The sequence below is a fragment of the Bubalus kerabau genome, chromosome 10 (assembly GCF_029407905.1).
Source record: "Bubalus kerabau isolate K-KA32 ecotype Philippines breed swamp buffalo chromosome 10, PCC_UOA_SB_1v2, whole genome shotgun sequence".
Taxonomy (NCBI): domain Eukaryota; kingdom Metazoa; phylum Chordata; class Mammalia; order Artiodactyla; family Bovidae; genus Bubalus; species Bubalus kerabau.
Genome location: NC_073633.1, coordinates 101,901,741 through 101,919,907, shown reverse-complemented (window position 1 = coordinate 101,919,907; position 18,167 = coordinate 101,901,741). Strand labels below are relative to the sequence as shown.

Genomic DNA, 18,167 nt, shown 5'->3' with positions numbered 1-18,167 from the left:
TTATAGTCCACCTCTCACAGCTATACATGACCACTGGAAAAACCATAGCCTTGACTAGACGGACCCTTATTGGCAAAGTAATGTCTCTGCTTTTTAATACGCTGTCTGCTGATGCTGCTGCTGCTGCTGCTAAGTTGCTTCAGTCATGTCTGACTCTGTGCGACACCATAGACAGCAGCCCACCAGGCTCCCCCATCCCTGGGATTCTCCAGGCAAGAACACTGGAGTGGGTTGCCATTTCCTTCTCCAATGCATGAAAGTGAAAAGTGAAAGTGAAGTTGCTCAGTCATGTCTGACTCTTCTCGATCCCATGGACTGCAGCCTACCAGGCTCCTCCGTCCATGGGATTTTCCAGGCAAGAGTGGTCATAACTTTCCGTCCAAGGAGTAAGCGTCTTTTAATTTCATGGCTGTAATTACCATCCGTAGTGATTTTGGAGCCCAGAAAAATAAAGTCAGCCACTGTTTCCACTGTTTCCCCATCTATTTGCCATGAAGTGATGGGACTGGATGCCATGATCTTCGTTTTCTGAATGTTGAGCTTTAAGCCAACTTTTTCACTCTCCTCTTTTACTTTCATTAAGAGACTTTTTAGTTCTTCCTCACTTTCTGCCATAAGGGTGGTGTCATCTGCATATCTGAGCTTATTGATATTTCTCCTGGCAATCTTGATTCCAGCTTGTGCTTCTTCCAGTCCAGCGTTTCTCATGATGTACTCTGCATATAAGTTAAATAAGCAGGGTGACAATATACAGCCTTGACGTACTCCTTTTCCTATTTGGAACCAGTCTGTTTTTCTGTTCCATGTCCAGTTCTAACTGTTGCTTCCTGACCTGCATACAGGTTTCTCAAGAGGCAGGTCAGGTGGTCTGGTATTCCCATCTCTTTCAGAATTTTCCAGAGTTTATTGTGATCCATGCCGTCAAAGGCTTTTGCACAGTCAATAAACCAGAAATAGATGTTTTTCTGGAACTCTCTTGCTTTTTCCATGATCCAGCGGATATTGGCAATTTGATCTCTGGTTCCTCTGCCTTTTCTAAAACCAGCTTGAACATCTGGAAGTTCACGTATTGCTGAAACCTGGCTTGGAGAATTTTAAGCATTACTTTACTAGCATGTGAGATGAGTGCAACTGTGCAGTTGTTTGAGCATTCTTTGGCATTGCCTCTCTTTGGGATTGGAATGAAAATGGACCCTTTCCAGTCCTGTGGCCATTGTTGAGTTTTCCAAATTTGCTGTCATATTGAGTTCAGCACTTTCACAGCATCATCTTTCAGGATTTGAAATAGCTCAACTGGAATTCCATCACCTCCACTAGCTTTGTTTGTAGTGATGCTTTGTAAGGCCTGCTTGACTTCACATTCCAGGATGTCTGGCTCTAGGTGAGTGATCACACCATTGTGATTATCTGGGTCATGAAGATCTTTTTGTACAGTTCTTCTGTGTATTTTTGCCCACTCTTCTTAATATCTTCTGCTTCTGTTAGGTCCCTACAATTTCTGTCCCTTATTGAGCCCATCTTCGCATGAAATGCTCCCTTGCAAAATCCCACTGGTGAGCAGACTTCCAAACCCAGAATCTTGCTGTGTGCACACCTGTGGACCTTGGTCTCCCTGCACCCCTGAAGGGAGTCTCCTAATTGTCATTGATTGGACTTTTTCTGGCCTGGGTAACCCACAGTACTCCTTCACAACCTACTGCAGCTGCAACCACATCTTCTACAAGAAGATCTCAAAGTCCCAGTCTTAAGGATGCTGTCAGCTCCCCATTCTGCCCTCCAAGTTGTTCCTCCCTTAGATACCATCCCTCAGCCCTCAAATATTCCCTGCTGCTGCTGCTGCTAAGCCACTTCAGTCGTGTCTGATTCTGTGCAAGTCTCTAGATGGCAGCCCAACAGGCTCCTCTCCCTGGGATTCTCCAGGCAAGAATAAACTGGAGTAGGTTTCCATTTCCTTCTTCAATCAAATATTCGCTAGAGTGTTATTTTTTTTCTCTTTTATAATTTACTCTACCATTACAGTTAATAATGGGCTTTCTTGGTCACTCAGATGACAAAGAATCTGTCTACAATGCAGGAGACCCAAGTTTGGTCCCTGGGTGGAGAAGGCCCCCTGGAGAAGGGAATGGTTTACTCACTCCAGTATTCTTGCCTGGGGAATTCCATGGACAGAGGAGTCTGGTGAGCTACAGTGCCTAGGGTCAGAAAGAACTGGACATGACTGAACAACTATCACACAACATAGTTAATTTTTTTTTTTATATTCAGCTTTTCCTGTTCAAGCTACCATGTGATTTCTCTCTCCCAATTGGGTCTTGATTAATAAAATTACACCCAGTAAAATTGGACCTGGATTTTGGATCTCCTATTGTTGAATAAAACCCTTCTGAGAGATCATACAGCATTGAAACAAAAAATTATTTTGTTTATAGAGGACTGGTTTATCACATGACAATCATACAACTAACTAAAGCAGTGTCTCAAATAAATCAGAATTTCCCCAGCTTGGAAAGTTTGGTATGATCAATTCATATGCTGAAATGGATCATCACTCAGGCATGAATAGCTATCAGTCTAAAGCTTCTAGCTGATTTTCAAGAGAAGCCCTTCAACTTCCAGAGATACATAATTTAAATAAAGAAACAAATTTAACTGTAAGTTTTAACAAACAAGAAACAGAAAAAGCACTAACGTTCTTCTATGAGCCTCCACATTATGTACTCGATTTTAAGAGTGATAAAGATCCTGTAATCATACGCAAAGATTTTGAAAAGCAGTGTGTGATCATTAGGCTATGTATAACCAGAGATGTCCACATTGATTTTCGGCGTGTGAATATCATAAAGGTATAGACTTAAATGTTGACTGTGATACTGAATAAGAAAGTGGAACGAATACATGCATGCTGCATCTGTAGTCCAATATTAAAATTAAAAAGTGAAAACAACATATATTTGATAATACATTATTCTGGAAAACTGTTACAAGCTTGCTGTATTTTTTTTCTTATTATTGGTAAAGGGAAGAAAATATGGTGTTTGAAGAGTCATTCTCTTTCTTATCTCTAGGTTTTCAAATATCTGTCAGTTCCACCTGAAGAAGCTCTCCCTGCAAAACCCCACCTCTCCACTCAAAGCTCATATTACAAAAGAAAAAAAAATTCTATGATCACTTCCTTTTCTCCTCCAGTCTTTAAGGATCCAATTGAACTACTACCTCCTTTGCAAAAGTTGTGTCTCACCCCCATACCCACCGCTTCACGCCCTCAGTCCATGTTCCCACAGTCCCACAAGCATAGCTACCAACACCACCAGAAACATTAACTAGCTTTTCTGCCTTTTGCTTCCTGCTCCCTTAGTACCATGTCACTTTGCTTTTATATTTTACCCTTTTCTTTCTTTCTCTAATTTTTAAAATTTCTTCATTTTTGAATTGAAGGAAAAGAGCTTTACAGAATTTAGAGCTGGCACATAGGAGCTCAGTTTTGAGTGAATGACTCAGTATTTCAGACTTTGAGCAAGATGCTAGAGTAAAAAGAGAAAGAATCCTTAAATAATCACTACAGAGTTTTACAACCTGAATGTGGGAATATCATCTGGGAAAATTGTGCAAATACTTCGGGAATTACAGCTCATCTATACAGCATTTGTTGTGCCAAGTTTTATTCTATGCGCTTTAGCTATATTAAGTCCTTTAAAGTTTACAGTGAATGCCTGTGGTGGGAACACACATAATCTCCACTTGATGATAAAGAACCCACACACGAGAGGAATCAAGCACTGTATGAATATCTGATGACAACTCTGAAGGGGCAGAGACCTAAGACTTGGTCCAAGGCAGCGTGACCTTGGGCTCAGTGTGTTTGCTGATCACACTGAATGTTTGATAAGATGAAGGAAAGGGCTAGGAAGTGGCCAGGGATGACATTCTAGAGATACCATATAACATTTTGGAAACAAAAGGTACAAATAAATCTATTACTGTTTAAGACTTCAATTTTATATACATTTTCTCAACTATTTCCATGTGAGTCAAGGTTTTATACTAGAAACCAGAGGTTCAGAAGAATTTTTTTTGTAATTGGGACATTCATTTTAGGAGTTGTTTAATTGTGCTTCAAATGTTTGCCAAACATTGGGCTTGGAATTAAAGAATCACACATAAATCAACATCAATCTCCTCTAAGGGCCTAACACTAAATGGCAGATTCAGATTTATTCATTTAACAAATAATGTTTCGCGTGTTATTATGCATTAGGTGCTAGAGTGAATGAGAGCTGAGCTATTCAGGTTGGTGTCTGCGAACTCAACTCCATTCTGAACATGTCTAACCAGAGATAGCACCAGATCCTGCAGGTAAAAGGCTCAGTCCACAGAGCCCACCGCATCAATTGCAAATTGCAAGCCCAGGTTCTTAATAACTTCTGTACAAAACTGCTTGCAAATAATTGCGTGCATGCTAAGTCGCTTCAGTCATGTCTGATTCTTTGCGACCCTATGGACTGCAGCCAGGCTCCTCTGCCCATAGGATTCTCCAGGCAAGAATACTGGAGTGCATTGCCATGCCCTCCTCCAGGAGATCTTCCTGACCCAGGGGTGGAACCCATGCCTGTTACTTCTCCTTCACTGGGAGGTGGGTTCTTTACCACTAGCATCACCTGGGAAGCCCTTGCAAATAACTAGGGACAGGTAACTTATTGGGAGAGAATCTATTGAGTAGACTTGTTGTGGACATGTGTTATAGATGAATAATTAATGTGTTCGTATAAAGGCTGACATACAGCTAAAATATAGGTCACTATTTTTGTTTTTTTTAAGTGACTAGAGATTATTCAGGAGCCACTCTCAGAAAAGAAAATTCATTCTTCTCTCCATCCTTAATTTGACAAGTTGAAACTTGGAAGGACCCTGACTCATGAGAAGCCAGGAAATTAATGAATATGTTCAAACGTGTAGAATCCATGCTGTTTCTGCCTGTACTGAAGGGGAGACTCTTACATCTATATGATTTTAATATCATGAAAAAAGTACAAAGTCACCAAAACCCAGGAACTTCAGATCAGGAAGTAAAATCTTCTGAAACTTTCAATAATATGGTTTGGTTGAAATACAATTTTATTTTGAACGAATAACTTACATAGTTTTGGGCTCAGCAGGTGAACAATATACCTGCAATGCAGGAGACATGGGAGATTCAGGTTCTATCTCTGGGTCAGGAAGATCCCCGTGAAAGAGGAAAATGGCCACCCACTCCAGTATTCTTGCCTGAAAAATCCCATGGACAGAAGAACCTGGCGAGGTACAGTCCAAGTCCAAAGTATTGCAAAGAGTTGGGCATGACCGAACGATTAAGCACACGTGCACACATGGTCTCCATGAGGCCAAGGGATAGTGGCTGGGGAGGTTCACACACTGGAGTCCAGTTGTCTATTTCTGCCCCCCTGCAAGAGAAGCCAGAAAAGAAGAGATAAGGAAAGAATGATGCTGGGATTTATGCCTGTTTCATTAGGAAAAACTTTCTAGAGAAATACATTCCATGCTCTTAATGCTTTCCTCTCTCATCTCATGTTTCTTAAATTTGAGATGTTTGCTCTACATTTTTTGAACTATATCAATAGCAGCAGGTATATAAATTAGCCTATGATCCCCTCTGAATTCACCTTCATTAGATGTTAATGAGAGATCATTAAAGGTATAACTCAATTCCCTTATTTTTTCTTAATTCTTTTTAAAGCTGGTAAATTAGTCGTTTTCAGAAATGTTAACAAATTGAGAGAACAAAATGGAGTTCATTTCTTTTGAGAATATTGATGATTTTTAGTAGAAAATCAGAACCAGCTTCAAGAATGAACAAAGCAAATATTAATAGTAGTTTCAATTATTACATAAAAGAGCACTAGAACGGGAGTCAAGAGACAAAGTGTTTAGGGTTGGGCTTAACATTGCGGAGCATGGCTTAACCTCCCTGAACCTCTGCTGATTTAGTCACTCAATCGTGTCCAACCCTTGTGACCCCCTCTGTCCATGGAATTTTCCAGGCAAGAATACTGGAGTGGGTTGCCATTTCCTTCTCCAGGGGATCTTCTGGACTGGTGATCGAACTTCTGTGCTGCAAGTGGTCTCTTGCTTTGTAGGCAGATTCTTTACCAACTAAGACACCAGGGAAGGTGTCGTGTCTGAACCTAGACGCCATTGTCAGTTGAGGGGAATCCTTTGTTATGGGGGCTGCCCTGTGCACTGCAGGATGGTTAGCATACTGCCTGGACTATACAAGCTGGATGCTACGGCCACTCCCACTCAATTGAAACAACAAATTGTGACTCAAAAATGTCCCCAGACTTAGCTAACTGTTCCCGGTGGGGATTATCCCTGTGGAGAATTACTAAACTAACAGCCCCTTCTAGCTTAAAGTTTCTTTAATTCTCAATTACTGAACCCCCTCCTGAAAACACTTGAAAACTCTTAGTCAGAAACTCTCTCCTTGGGAAATAAGACAAGAAGGCAATATGTTTCCATGCAGAAAGTACTGGGGATGGAAGAGGATGAAAGAAATTAAGGATTTTTTCAGCAAGAATCTACAAAAGGCAAGAAGAAAAATCAAGGTTCTCAATCAAGGTGCGTTCAGTTTCTGCAAAGGCCTTGGAAAAGTGAGCATAAAAAGACAAACACGTTTCTATCTGCTGACCTTCACTGATGAGTCACCCCAGCAAATGCCTGAGAACTAAGGATATCTTTTCCCTAAGCTGCATGAAATCCACCAAGGAATTCATTAAGACCCCAGCCACCAGCTCCTGCTCAGAATTGCTTTCAAAGATTTTTGCATTCAGCACCCAATCACATTTGCATAGTTTTGACTTCATCTTGGATAATTTCCCTGCTGTGTCTGAGGAGGAAATCATCCTATTCTGGTTTTTCTCTCTTGTATTTACAGCCAGGAGTTACCTTTGAATTCTTCCTGGCTGTGAACATTGTTTTCTTCTCCCTGTGGCTCTGATTACTTGATATATTCATGACATTGGTACTCGGATTTTTTTTTTTTTTTTTGACTCAAGAATAAAGGAGAGAAGTCCTCAGTAGAGTAGAGAGCACGATTCCTGGTCCCAGGCTAGTCAATACATAGCTGCTTGACTTATCTCAGTTTCCTCCTTTAAAAAATGATGTGTGTGGATGAAAAGATCTCAGTCTGAGATGGCCACGTGTCTGGAATTTTCTTGCACAGTCCTGTGTTTTCACATGCTGGTTGTAGACCTGTTTTTAGCAAACCATACATTTCTAATTTTGAATTAGTAAACCATGGTCAATATATCATCAGTCTATCTTCAAAGCCAAATCTATGAGAGTCTTGACAGCCCAGAGAGGCTGGGACATTGGTTTTTTCTCATTTTAAAGCAGAGAAGATACAGAGAAGTGCTGCTTTTTTTTTTTTTTTTTTTGGTGTTTTGTTTTGTTTATTTGAACATTGCCTTAGGTGCTTGTTGGTTCCCGTGTTGATGCACATGTTTTAGGATCTGTCCAGGGCATTTGGCACAGCACTGCTCCTGTGTAACTGAAGCTGAAGGGACAATCGTTATCACCACCAATATCTGTCTGCAAACCCTACCAGATTCAAACACGGGATGTTGACGTCCGGAATGACTCCACATAGAGTCCATGTTGGGGAAACTCCCTTCTTTTGGACAAAGCCTCATTTTGTTGGTCTTAATGGTAAAATCCATATAGTTAATCTATCTGTCTCCCATTCCAGGTAAGGGGATTAATCTGTTTAGTAGTAAATGGATGTGTTTCCGGGAGCCAAGGAATTTAGCCAATGGGTCCATTTTTAGTTTTAATCATGAAATATGGATACAGGGATTGAAGCCATCTATGCGGCCTCTGGGAGGTCAAAATAATTTTTCTTTCTAGAAAGAAAGAAATACCTATGCTACTGTTGCTCTGCCTACTCGCTTACACTTTTGAGTGTTTTATTCATTTATAATGCTAGTAAACACATCTGTATAGCCTGTAGATAACAATGCAAGCATCAATCTGTTTAGCTAATCCTGACTTTCTTCCTAGTGAAAAAAAATTTTTTTTTCCCCTATGTTTTATCAGCAACAGAGCCATCCTGCCTCTCAATAGCTCCTTCCTAGCACTTATTTCTCTTCACCTCCCTCCTTAATAAATAGGCTTGGTGTTGAACACATGACTTTTACACCTCTATTAATCTTGGCAGGCTGCAGGGATGCTGAAACGAGCTGGCTAGGGGGAGGGAAGATGCCTTTCATGTGGCTTTGCAAGGCAAACATTTTGGGACTGTGCAAGGCCTCTGTCATGTTGAAGTTATTGGAGTTCCAAAGGGTTGTTTTTTTTTTTCCCATGGAGAAACTGGTGCTTTAGTGAAAGACATCAGTGCATGGCAGAAACATATTTTAAAAGTGCCTATGAGTGAAGAAATATAATTTCCCCCCTCTGATGGGGAGGAAAAAGTGCCAAACTACTTTAAACATGGATTAAAATGACTTTCTAATCCTCTCCACAGAAGGTTAAATTTTGTTTAGAAAACTGAGTTTAAGATAATCACTTAAAGCAAAAATGTCCATCATGTGACAGAATAGTAAGGTTGAAGGAAAGAATGAATTTTCTGGGAAAACTTGAGATTTTTAACCAAAATTACAAGAAGTTTTCTTAATTAAGGTGATTATACAATTTTTCATTCAAAGTAGTTTTTTTTTTTTTTTTTTTTGAGAATGGGAGTGAGCACTATGAATACACAGACTAAGACAGCAGGTGCAATCCAGGACAGTTCTTGGCAAAGCTGGAAAACGGCAGCCCTGGAGTAACTCACTTGCTGACTCTGCAGAAGGGAGCGGCTATTCCCCAGCAGTCAGCTGGAAGTCAATTTAAAGGCATGAAGGACTTCTTCAAGGTGAAGGTCACATATATAACTCATTCCAGTGTGTTTTTGTTTTCTAGTCATATTCTTCGTAATGGTATCAAACATGCAATACAGTAAATCTTCAAAGCATAATAGCCCTTTAAATGTGCAGAGCACTCCATAAGTGAAAGAATTGCAGGGGTGTGACAAACTTTATAAGCCTAAAGGCCCTTTTTAATGATTAAATACTGGCAAAAGTTCTTCAAAAGTAAGCAACATCTGTTTCTGTAGAAGCAAAGTCTGTACTAGCAATCATCTGTTTTCCTGTGTATCATGTTTTTCTGGGTTAAAATGTAGCCTGTGGTCAATAGTCACAATGAGCTATAAGGAGAAAGCTTAGGAAGACTGGTGATGGGAGTAAATCGAAGATGCACAGAATTGAATATGAAACCTGAATACCCTGGTCCCAAGTGCAGTGTGCAGTGATGAGCTAGGAGATAAGTTGCCTCTTCATTTGGGACAACCTCCCCTTTAAAGTTTGCTTCCACATTTAGGCAGCCTATTAAGTCTTAGTATAGTTTATCCTCTTTATTTTCTACTTTATAAAAAAAGACTATTTATTCTCTCATTTATTCAATCAGTCAGTCTTTCATTTAACTAGTCAATCATATCTATCTACAGTATGCCTACAATTTAGGAAGATAGAACCACAATCCCTTTCTTGCAAATCCAAAATCCAACAAACTCGGAACAGCAAGAGCTTTTTTTGACCTAGGTGGAGGCAAAATCTGACCTTAAAGGAAGAAATTTTATGGAAATCCCAAGCAGAATTTATGTGAGAGTGGCTTTAATCTTTAGCTATCCTTATTAGTCACATTAGGAAGAAATCATGAATGTGTTTAGCTCTAGCTCTGCTCCGATCTACCTGGTGTATTGTGCCCCGTGCAGTACATGTGATCTGAGTAGCTCTGAATTAGGGGTTACCTCTGACCTCAGGATTATTGGATAAGGGACTGTGGATCTATATCTTTCATAATATTAGGCAACTGAGCTTCTCAAACTCACATGAAATAAGATATTCCCCTCTTCAGCAAGAGAACATAACTGGAGAGCTTGCCTCATTCAAAAGTTCTCACCCAGACATGTATCCCTGTGTGGTGTTTTCTCTGTGTGTGTGGCTAACATTTTTTTTTTAAGAGTCAAAAGAATCCAAATCTCTCTCCTTGAAGGGCAGTGGACCCCTACCAAGAAGACACAGCAACATCCTGTCAAACAGTGGTGACCAGTCTCTGCCCATGTGGTCTAAAATAAAAATAATTGAAACATGGTGTTACTGAAATTTCTAGCTTCCTCTCACAGTCACTGAAAGGGAAAGGACAGTGAACCGGGTGGGTTTCAAATTTCAGACTTCCTGTCCCTTAGACAGAAACCAACTAGAGAACCTAAAGTCGGAAGAAGAAAAACAAAAAGACACTAGAGTTATCAAGTAGAGAAGAATGTGACAGTTGAAAGCCCATAAATACATTCTAAAGTGGCGCTGCATTCATACTCTGTTCTGTCTCTAGGATTCTCCAGCTTCTCACAGCTGTTGAAGGGTCTCAAACCACTGAGACTATTGAGTTAATACACTAAAAGTCACTGTCAGAATAAAACATGAAGTGCTCTTTGGAATGCACCCATCATGGCTGGAAATATGCTTAGCCCTCACAAGTTACAAAAACTGCCCCATCTCAAACCATTGCACTACAGCATGAATCATCTTGGGTAAACTTGTCCAGTCTTCGCTTGGGTAGTTTCTAACTCAACTGGCAGAACAAAGAACGTCAGTGAATCTCAACAATGGCACACATAGAACCACATGAAAGCCTGAAAGCCATGTGCAGTGGTGTTATTGCAAATAAGAGACCAAAACTGATTCACTAAAACAAGCTCTTGGGTTCCAAACGTAATAGCTATATGCACATTTACAGAACCACATCAGGGTGAGGTGAATGACTTTGAGATTGTCTTTGCTGTGAACGCTGCAAGTAAGAGCACACAAGTAGTCTAAGTGGTTTTGGAGAAGAGACTTTCTTACAAACGGATTAATACCATTCATTCTTTTTGGATACAAATCGAAGCAGCTTAAAATAAAAAAATGAGCCTTCTAGTTCAGGAAATCAAATGATCAAATAGCTTATTCCTATTTAAAGGTATTTAAAGTTAAAACAAACTGTTTTTCATGCTCTCTCAAGTAATCATTTTCTTAATATGTAAAAAATAATAACTGCAGCACAGTAATTGGTTGAGACAGAAAGAAAAACAAAAGACTGAACAGGTTTAACAAGACAATCTTGCATCGCAGGTAATTAATTTAGTAGGGTAGTTTAGATACTTTGTGTACCTATGGAAAGTGATGCAAAAATTAATATGGACCGAACATAGCTGAGCCTGTGCTTGACTTTCATGTGGATTCTAAGTGGTAATGCAAGGCTTCATACTTACAATATGACATAACATCCCCAAGTGATGTTTGGAGTGCTGCAATAGAGAATCTCATATGCCCAACTCACAAAGGTTCTTTCTCTTGGAGAACTGCTTCCATGGAGTGGGGTCTGTGGCAGCTTTGTACACACACAGAAATTTCTGAATCTGAAGATAGGAGTGGACATGAAATGTAAATTGAACCTCTGTCTCCCAGTCTTTCTCTTGGCAAACTGGAATTGAAACCTGGAAGCAGCCTGCCTCTGAGTAGAGACAGGAACCCAAGGGCTATGGGATGGCAGTTTTATCTGCCAGAGAAAGAAACTCAACTAAATCAGGGCAGAGAGAGTCCAGACAAACAGTGCCGTCTGGGATACTGCTGGCTTTGCACCTCCAAATCTAGCTACTTCCTTGCCTTTATGTTTTGTAAAGCCTTTCTGTATTTTTTTCAATACATATATTTTTAATTTTAGAAAAGTAGTTTTCAAAAACATATCCTTAAATTATCCATGAGCCCAGGTGAAGTACATGCCAAACTTGTGAGAATCCATTGGCACTGCCAGTCTATCCAGCTTGCCCACAGCCTGTGCCCAATTATTCTTTCCTAGGGGGTCATGGGAAAGGGTTTGGTGCACTCACCATGTGTTCAATCTCCCTAAATTTTGAGGATTCCACAGGGTACACCTTTCCTGGTGGTAAGTGGCACTGTGGCCTCCCTGGAGTTAATCCTGCAGATAGATACAAATTATTTGAGCCAGACAAAATCCTCTTACATTTGCCATGGTCAGACAGTGGGTGAGGTGGGAGACCTCAGGTGAAGGAATGCAGTGTTTCATTGTTGGCTCTCATCCCTCCTAGATTTTTTCTCCAGGCTGCCTGATGTCTTCTCCCATTTTCTCTATGAAAATGCAGTTCTAGTCTCCCTTGGGCCCCCCTTCCCATGGCCCTCCCTTCCCATGGCCCTTTGAATGCTGCTGTTTTTGAGAAAACAGCTAACATCTATCATGAATTTACTGTGTGTGAGGAAAGGCTAAGATCTTTTATTTTTAATTCATTATTTCCTTGAAGAAGGTAATAGGGGCTTGGCAGATGAGGAAACTGAGATTGAGATTGATTAACTCAGGCATATATTTGTTAAGTGGAGGAGGCCTGTTTGAAGCTAAAACACTAAGTCTTTTGTCTTTGGGGACCGGCCTTACCAGAGGTCAAAGCAAGTGACCACAATCCCAATGACTTTAAGGTGGAAGAAAAGCTCTCTTCTTCTGTAACTTTTCCCAGCTCAAAGTATGTGATTTAAACTTGAAACTGTTGTCTTGGAAACCTTTTCTTTGTAACTGAACTCAAGCATTCTGGGCAGGATCATATGGTGAATTCCATCATTATTGTATCTGTAGGAGAATTTGTTGGTCAAATTATTTTTCCCAGAGAAAAGAATTAAGAAATCAAAAACAAAAACACACCAAAAAAAAAAAAAAAAAAAAAAAAACCCAAAACACCTCAATACCTACCTAAAGTAAGGGAAGATGAAAAAGAGAGAATGATTATTATGGACACTTCTGTTCCTTTGCTAACTTTCTGAAAGGTTTCCATGTACCATGGAATCCCCCTCATGCATGGATGTTCGGTCATCTCCACTCTTTGTGACCCCATGGGCTGCAGACCACCTGGCTCCCACCAAATTCCTTTCCTAGAATTTTCCAGGAAAGACTACTGGAGCAGGTTGCCATTTCCTTCCACAAGGGATCTTCTCAACCCAGGGATCAAACTCTTATCTCTTGCATTTCCTGCATTGGGAGGAGGGTTTTTTTTACTAGTTGAGCCACCAGGGAATAGTGTGACCTTAAGTTGATGTGATTCTTTTGAAATATCATCTCGTTTCTCAAGGAGCTTTCAGTATCTGTTAGGCTTCACAAATACTAATGTACAAAATGTACATTTTCTCCTCTCCATCAGTAATATACCATTAATATGTGGGTTCTGAAAACATGAACTGAAGACAGGGATGACAGGGGTGCAAAGAAGATACCCCAAAACAGTAACTATGCTGTAGATTTAGATGAACTCTTTAAGTCTCACAACATCAGATGATGTACAAACTGAGGCCAAAATAGGTTAAAGACTGTTCATAATAAGGTCTGAAATGTAGTTAATTACGAAGTCAGGTTTCAAGTCTGCCAGGGTCTATTTGTAGCTTCAGGCACCTGGATTCCCCTGGTACCTCCACTCCCAACTCACAGTTCATTGATTCAGTTCTTCCCATTGACACTCCGTCTTCTCATGAAGTTTCCAGTCTTTGGGAAACTGCATCCGGTTTAGGTTGTCAGGTGGACAAGTGCTGATACTCCACGAGGACTCAGTGATATCCCTAGAGTGTTTCTTTCCACTAAGTAAAAAAAAAAAAATCAAGATGAGAAAAATAACATTGATGATAAAAGGTTGCATAGCGGCAAAGCACAGATACGTAAGACTGAAAGAAAAAAAACGCATGAAGGGGACTTTGCTGCTGGTTCAGTGATTAAGACTCCACACATCCAATGCAAGGTATAAAGGTTTGATCCTTGGTTGGGGAACTAAGATCTCACATATCCTGTTCATGGCCAAGATTTTTTTTTTTTTTTTTTAAGGGATAAAGAAAGGATGCATTCAATTCAAATCTGTGCAGTGCCTTCCATGTGCCTGTGTGTAGCGCCTGGGAAATGTACACAACATGCACATGCGTGATTGGTTTCCCTTCCCTGCCCTCATTTTATCTTTTATTTCACTCCCTCACTCTCCTTTGGGCTTTCTTGATAGCTCAGTTTGTAAGGAATCTGCCTGCAATGCAGGAGACGCCGGTTTCATTCCTAAGTCAGGAAGATCTGCTCAAGAAAGGATAGGGACCCACGTCAGTATTCTTGGGGTTCCCCTGTGGCTCCACTGGTAAAGAATCTGCCTGAAATGCAGCAGACCTGGGTTTGATCCCTGGGTTGGGAAGATCTCCTGGAGAAGGAAAAGGCTACCCATTCCAGTATTCTGGCCTGGAGAATTCTATGGACTGTATAGTCCACGGGTCTCAAAGAGTCGGACACGACTGAGACACTTTCACTTTCAACTCTCCTTTGGGTCCCATAGCATTCAGTTCAGTTTAGTTCAGTTGCTCAGTCATGTCCGACTCTTTGCGACCCCATGAACCACAGCATACCAGGCCTCCCTGTCCATCACCAACCCCCAGAGTTTACCCAAATCCATGTCCATCGAGTTGGTGATGCCATCCAACCATCTCATCCTCTGTCATCCCCTTCTCTTCCTGCCCTCAATCCTTCCCAGCATCAGGGGCTTTTCAAATGAGTCAGCTCTTCGCATCAGGTGGCCAAAGTAGTGGAGTTTCAGCTTCAACATCAGTCCTTCCAATGAGCACCCAGGACTGATCTCCTTATGGATGGACTGGTTGGATCCAAGGGGCTCTCAAGAGTCTTCTCCAACACCACTGTTCAAAAGCATCTATTCTTCTGCACTCAGCTTTCTTTATAGTACATTTCTCACATCCATACATGACTACTTGAAAAAACCATAGCCTTGACTAGATGGACATTTGTTGGCAAAGTAATGTCTCTACTTTTTAATACGTTATCTAGGTTGGTCATAACTTTCCTTCCAAGGAGCAAGTGTCTTTTAATTTCATGGCTGCAATCACCATCTGCAGTGATTTTGGAGCCCCCCAAAATAAAGTCAGCCACTGTTTCCACTCTTTCCCCATCTATTTGCCATAAAGTGATGAGACCAGATGCCATGATCTTAGTTTTCTGAATGTTGAGCTTTAAGGAACTTTTTCACTCTTCTCTTTTACTTTCATCAAGAGGCTCTTTAGTTCTTCTTCACTTTCTGCCATAAGGGTGGTGTCATCTGCATATCTGAGGTTATTGATATTTCTCCCGGCAATCTTGATTCCAGCTTGTGCTTCATCCAGCCCAAAGTTTCTCATGATGTACTCTGCATAGAAGTTAAATAAACAGGGTGACAATATACAGCCTTGACGTACTCCTTTTCCTATTTGGAACCGGTCTGCTGTTCCATGTAGAGTTAACTATTGCTTCCTGACCTGCATACAGGTTTCTCAAGAGGCAGGTCAGGTGGTCTGGTATTCCCATCTCTTTCAGAATTTTCCAGTTTTTTGTGATCCACATAGTCAATAATGCAGAAATAGATGTTTTTCCTGGAACTCTCTTGCTTTTTCGATGATCCAGCAGATGTTGGCAATTTGATCTCTGGTTCCTCTGCCTTTTCTAAAACCAGCTTGAACTTAGGCAGAGGATAAATACAGATGGGAGAAGGAGATATCTTATGTGATTGGTACAGAGCTGATAGTGTCAGTGTATGACACCCTCTTTTGTGGTTATTGATAGAACTCTAGAGGCATTTTCTTGGAGTTATTATGACATGGGAGGGATTTTCTGGCTAGCCAGTTTTGAGTATCACTTCTCTGGCAGTCCTTAGTCTGCGTTCATCTGTGCAATTTCTGGTTTATGAAAAACATACCCCTTAAGCCTTGTCGTGTATGAATTTCAACTTGCCCCAGTGTAGTTATTCTCTGGATTTTCCGGCTCTCGCCATCCTTTTTAATATTTTTAGGATGGAAGGTGAGCAAACGGTTGCAAAAACAGATTTTAATGATCTATTAAAAGGGTGACAACCTATTAACAACAATGATAATAATAACAATAATAGCAACTCGATCCTATGCCCAGATGGGCTAACATCGTCTTTGGAATGAGTGAGTACTGGGTATTTAGTGTTCTGTTTTTCATACTAAACTGAAAAAATTAGGAAGAGTTGCATTTAGTGTTCTTTTCCACTAGGAATTGTGCCAAAACAAACTAAGGCTTTATTCTATTCTCCAGTATCTCAAGGACCACAGTGAATCATAAAGAATATAGGAACCACTTTTCACCCTCATTACTATCAGTCAAGAGGATACAACTAAGGGAATAGGCATACTAAGCCTACAAAAAAAAAAAAAAGTAACTAAAGAGCAAGAGGAACAAGAGTATTTCTTTGTCTCTTGACTCCAAAGTTCAGGAATTAATCAAAATGAAACTTTTGAGAACTAAATAAGACAAATATGAACCACTCCTTTTAAAAGTTTATATTCCATAAGACAGAAGGCCTTAATCTGACACCTCATTCTTGGAAGCATCAGTGCATAACCTGGTAATTATGTCATCATTCTTGAATTCTAATTGAAATAAGTTCCAAAAGTCTTCAACTTAGGACATTTTTCAATATTGTCATTGTTGTTGTTGTTTAGTAGCTAAGTGATATCTGACTCTTTTGTGACCCCATGGACTCCAGCCTCAGTTCAGTTCAGTTCAGTTCAGTCGCTCAGTCGTGTACGACTCTTTGCGACCCCATGAATCGCAGCACGCCCGGCCTCCCTGTCCATCACCAACTCCCGGAGTTCACTCAGACTCACATCCATTGAGTCGGTGATGCCATCCAGCCATCTCATCCTCTGTCGTCCCCTTCTCCTCCTGCCCCCAATCCCTCCCAGCATCAGGGTCTTTTCCAATGAGTCAACTCTTCGCATGAGGTGGCGAAAGTACTGGAGTTTCAGCTTTGGCATCATTCCTTCCAAAGAATACTCAGGACTGATCTCCTTTAGAGTGGACTGGTTGAATCTCCTTGCAGTCCAAGGGACTCTCAAGAGTCTTCTCCAACACCACAGTTCAAAGGCATTAATTCTTTGGCACTCAGCTTTCTTCACAGTCCAACTCTCACATCCATACATGACTACTGGAAAAACCATAGCCTTGACTAGGTGGACCTTTGTTGGTAAAGTAATGTCTCTGCTTTTGAATATGCTATCTATGTTGGTCATAACTTTCCTTCCAAGGAGTAACCATCTTTTAATTTCATGGCTGCAGCCTACCAGGCTCCTTTGTCCATGGGATTTCCCAGGCAAAAATACTGGAGTGGATTGCCACTTTCTTCTTCACAGGATCTTTCCAACCTAGAAATCGAACCTTCATCTCCTGCATGGTATGTGAATTCTTTACTGTTGAGCCACCTGGGATGCCCCAATATAATTGTACCTCATTAAAATATTAAATAATTTAAAATTTTCACCAGTTTATACTGATCTTTATTTCAAGATGGTATACTCTTTTAAGCACTTGAGTTTTTGCTTTTGTTTTTGTTCTGTTTCTAAACTTTCTATTGGGAAGTAATCATAGACACACAGGAAGTTGCAAAAAAGTACGTAAAATTCCATGGACATTTGCACTTTGGTGTGAGTGTGAGCATTGTGAAAACAATGTATTGATGCTTTTATTTGGAGGGGTAAATAGATTCAATGTTATATATTTCAAAGTCATCAGGATGTTTACAATATTTAAAGCATCAAGCTTTACATGGTTTCTGCAATAAAGGGCAATTTCACTAATTCAGGTTTCATGAAGCCAAGTCTTATTGCCTCATTTACACTGAATTATCAAGAGCATCACGGATGCTTGATGTTTAAACAGAGAAGTATGATTGCAAGGAAATTTTATGTATGTAAGAAATAGAGTAAAAATTTACAAAATGTATGTTTTCATAGATGATAAAAATTCTCTAGTTTTATAGTGTTACAGAAAACTATATTAGATTATCAAAAACTTGCATAGTTTCACAAATCTCATCCAATGTTTCAAGTATTCTCATCTATCAATTTCTTAAAATAAGCCAATGGACTTAGAGTAGCTCTTATCCTTCCCAATTTTTCAATGAAGTTGTAGAGGCTTCGAAAGAGCTCGAGTGATTCACCTCTGTTTCTGTAACTAGTTCTTAGCCCAGGTCAGAACAGATTCTACTACACTGCATGAACTTTTAAAAATGT

At 40.3% G+C, this 18,167-nt stretch overlaps 1 long non-coding RNA gene across 1 annotated transcript in view; it reads right to left on the bottom strand.

Annotated features, from left to right (window-relative positions):
• The window catches only part of LOC129620696 (uncharacterized), a 57,051-nt gene that overhangs the window by 32,631 nt on the left and 6,253 nt on the right, over positions 1 to 18,167 (bottom strand). Inside the window, exon 2 of the long non-coding RNA XR_008698674.1 lies at positions 13,550 to 13,697. This is a non-coding gene — a long non-coding RNA (uncharacterized LOC129620696). The remainder of the gene's footprint in view (positions 1 to 13,549; positions 13,698 to 18,167) is intronic.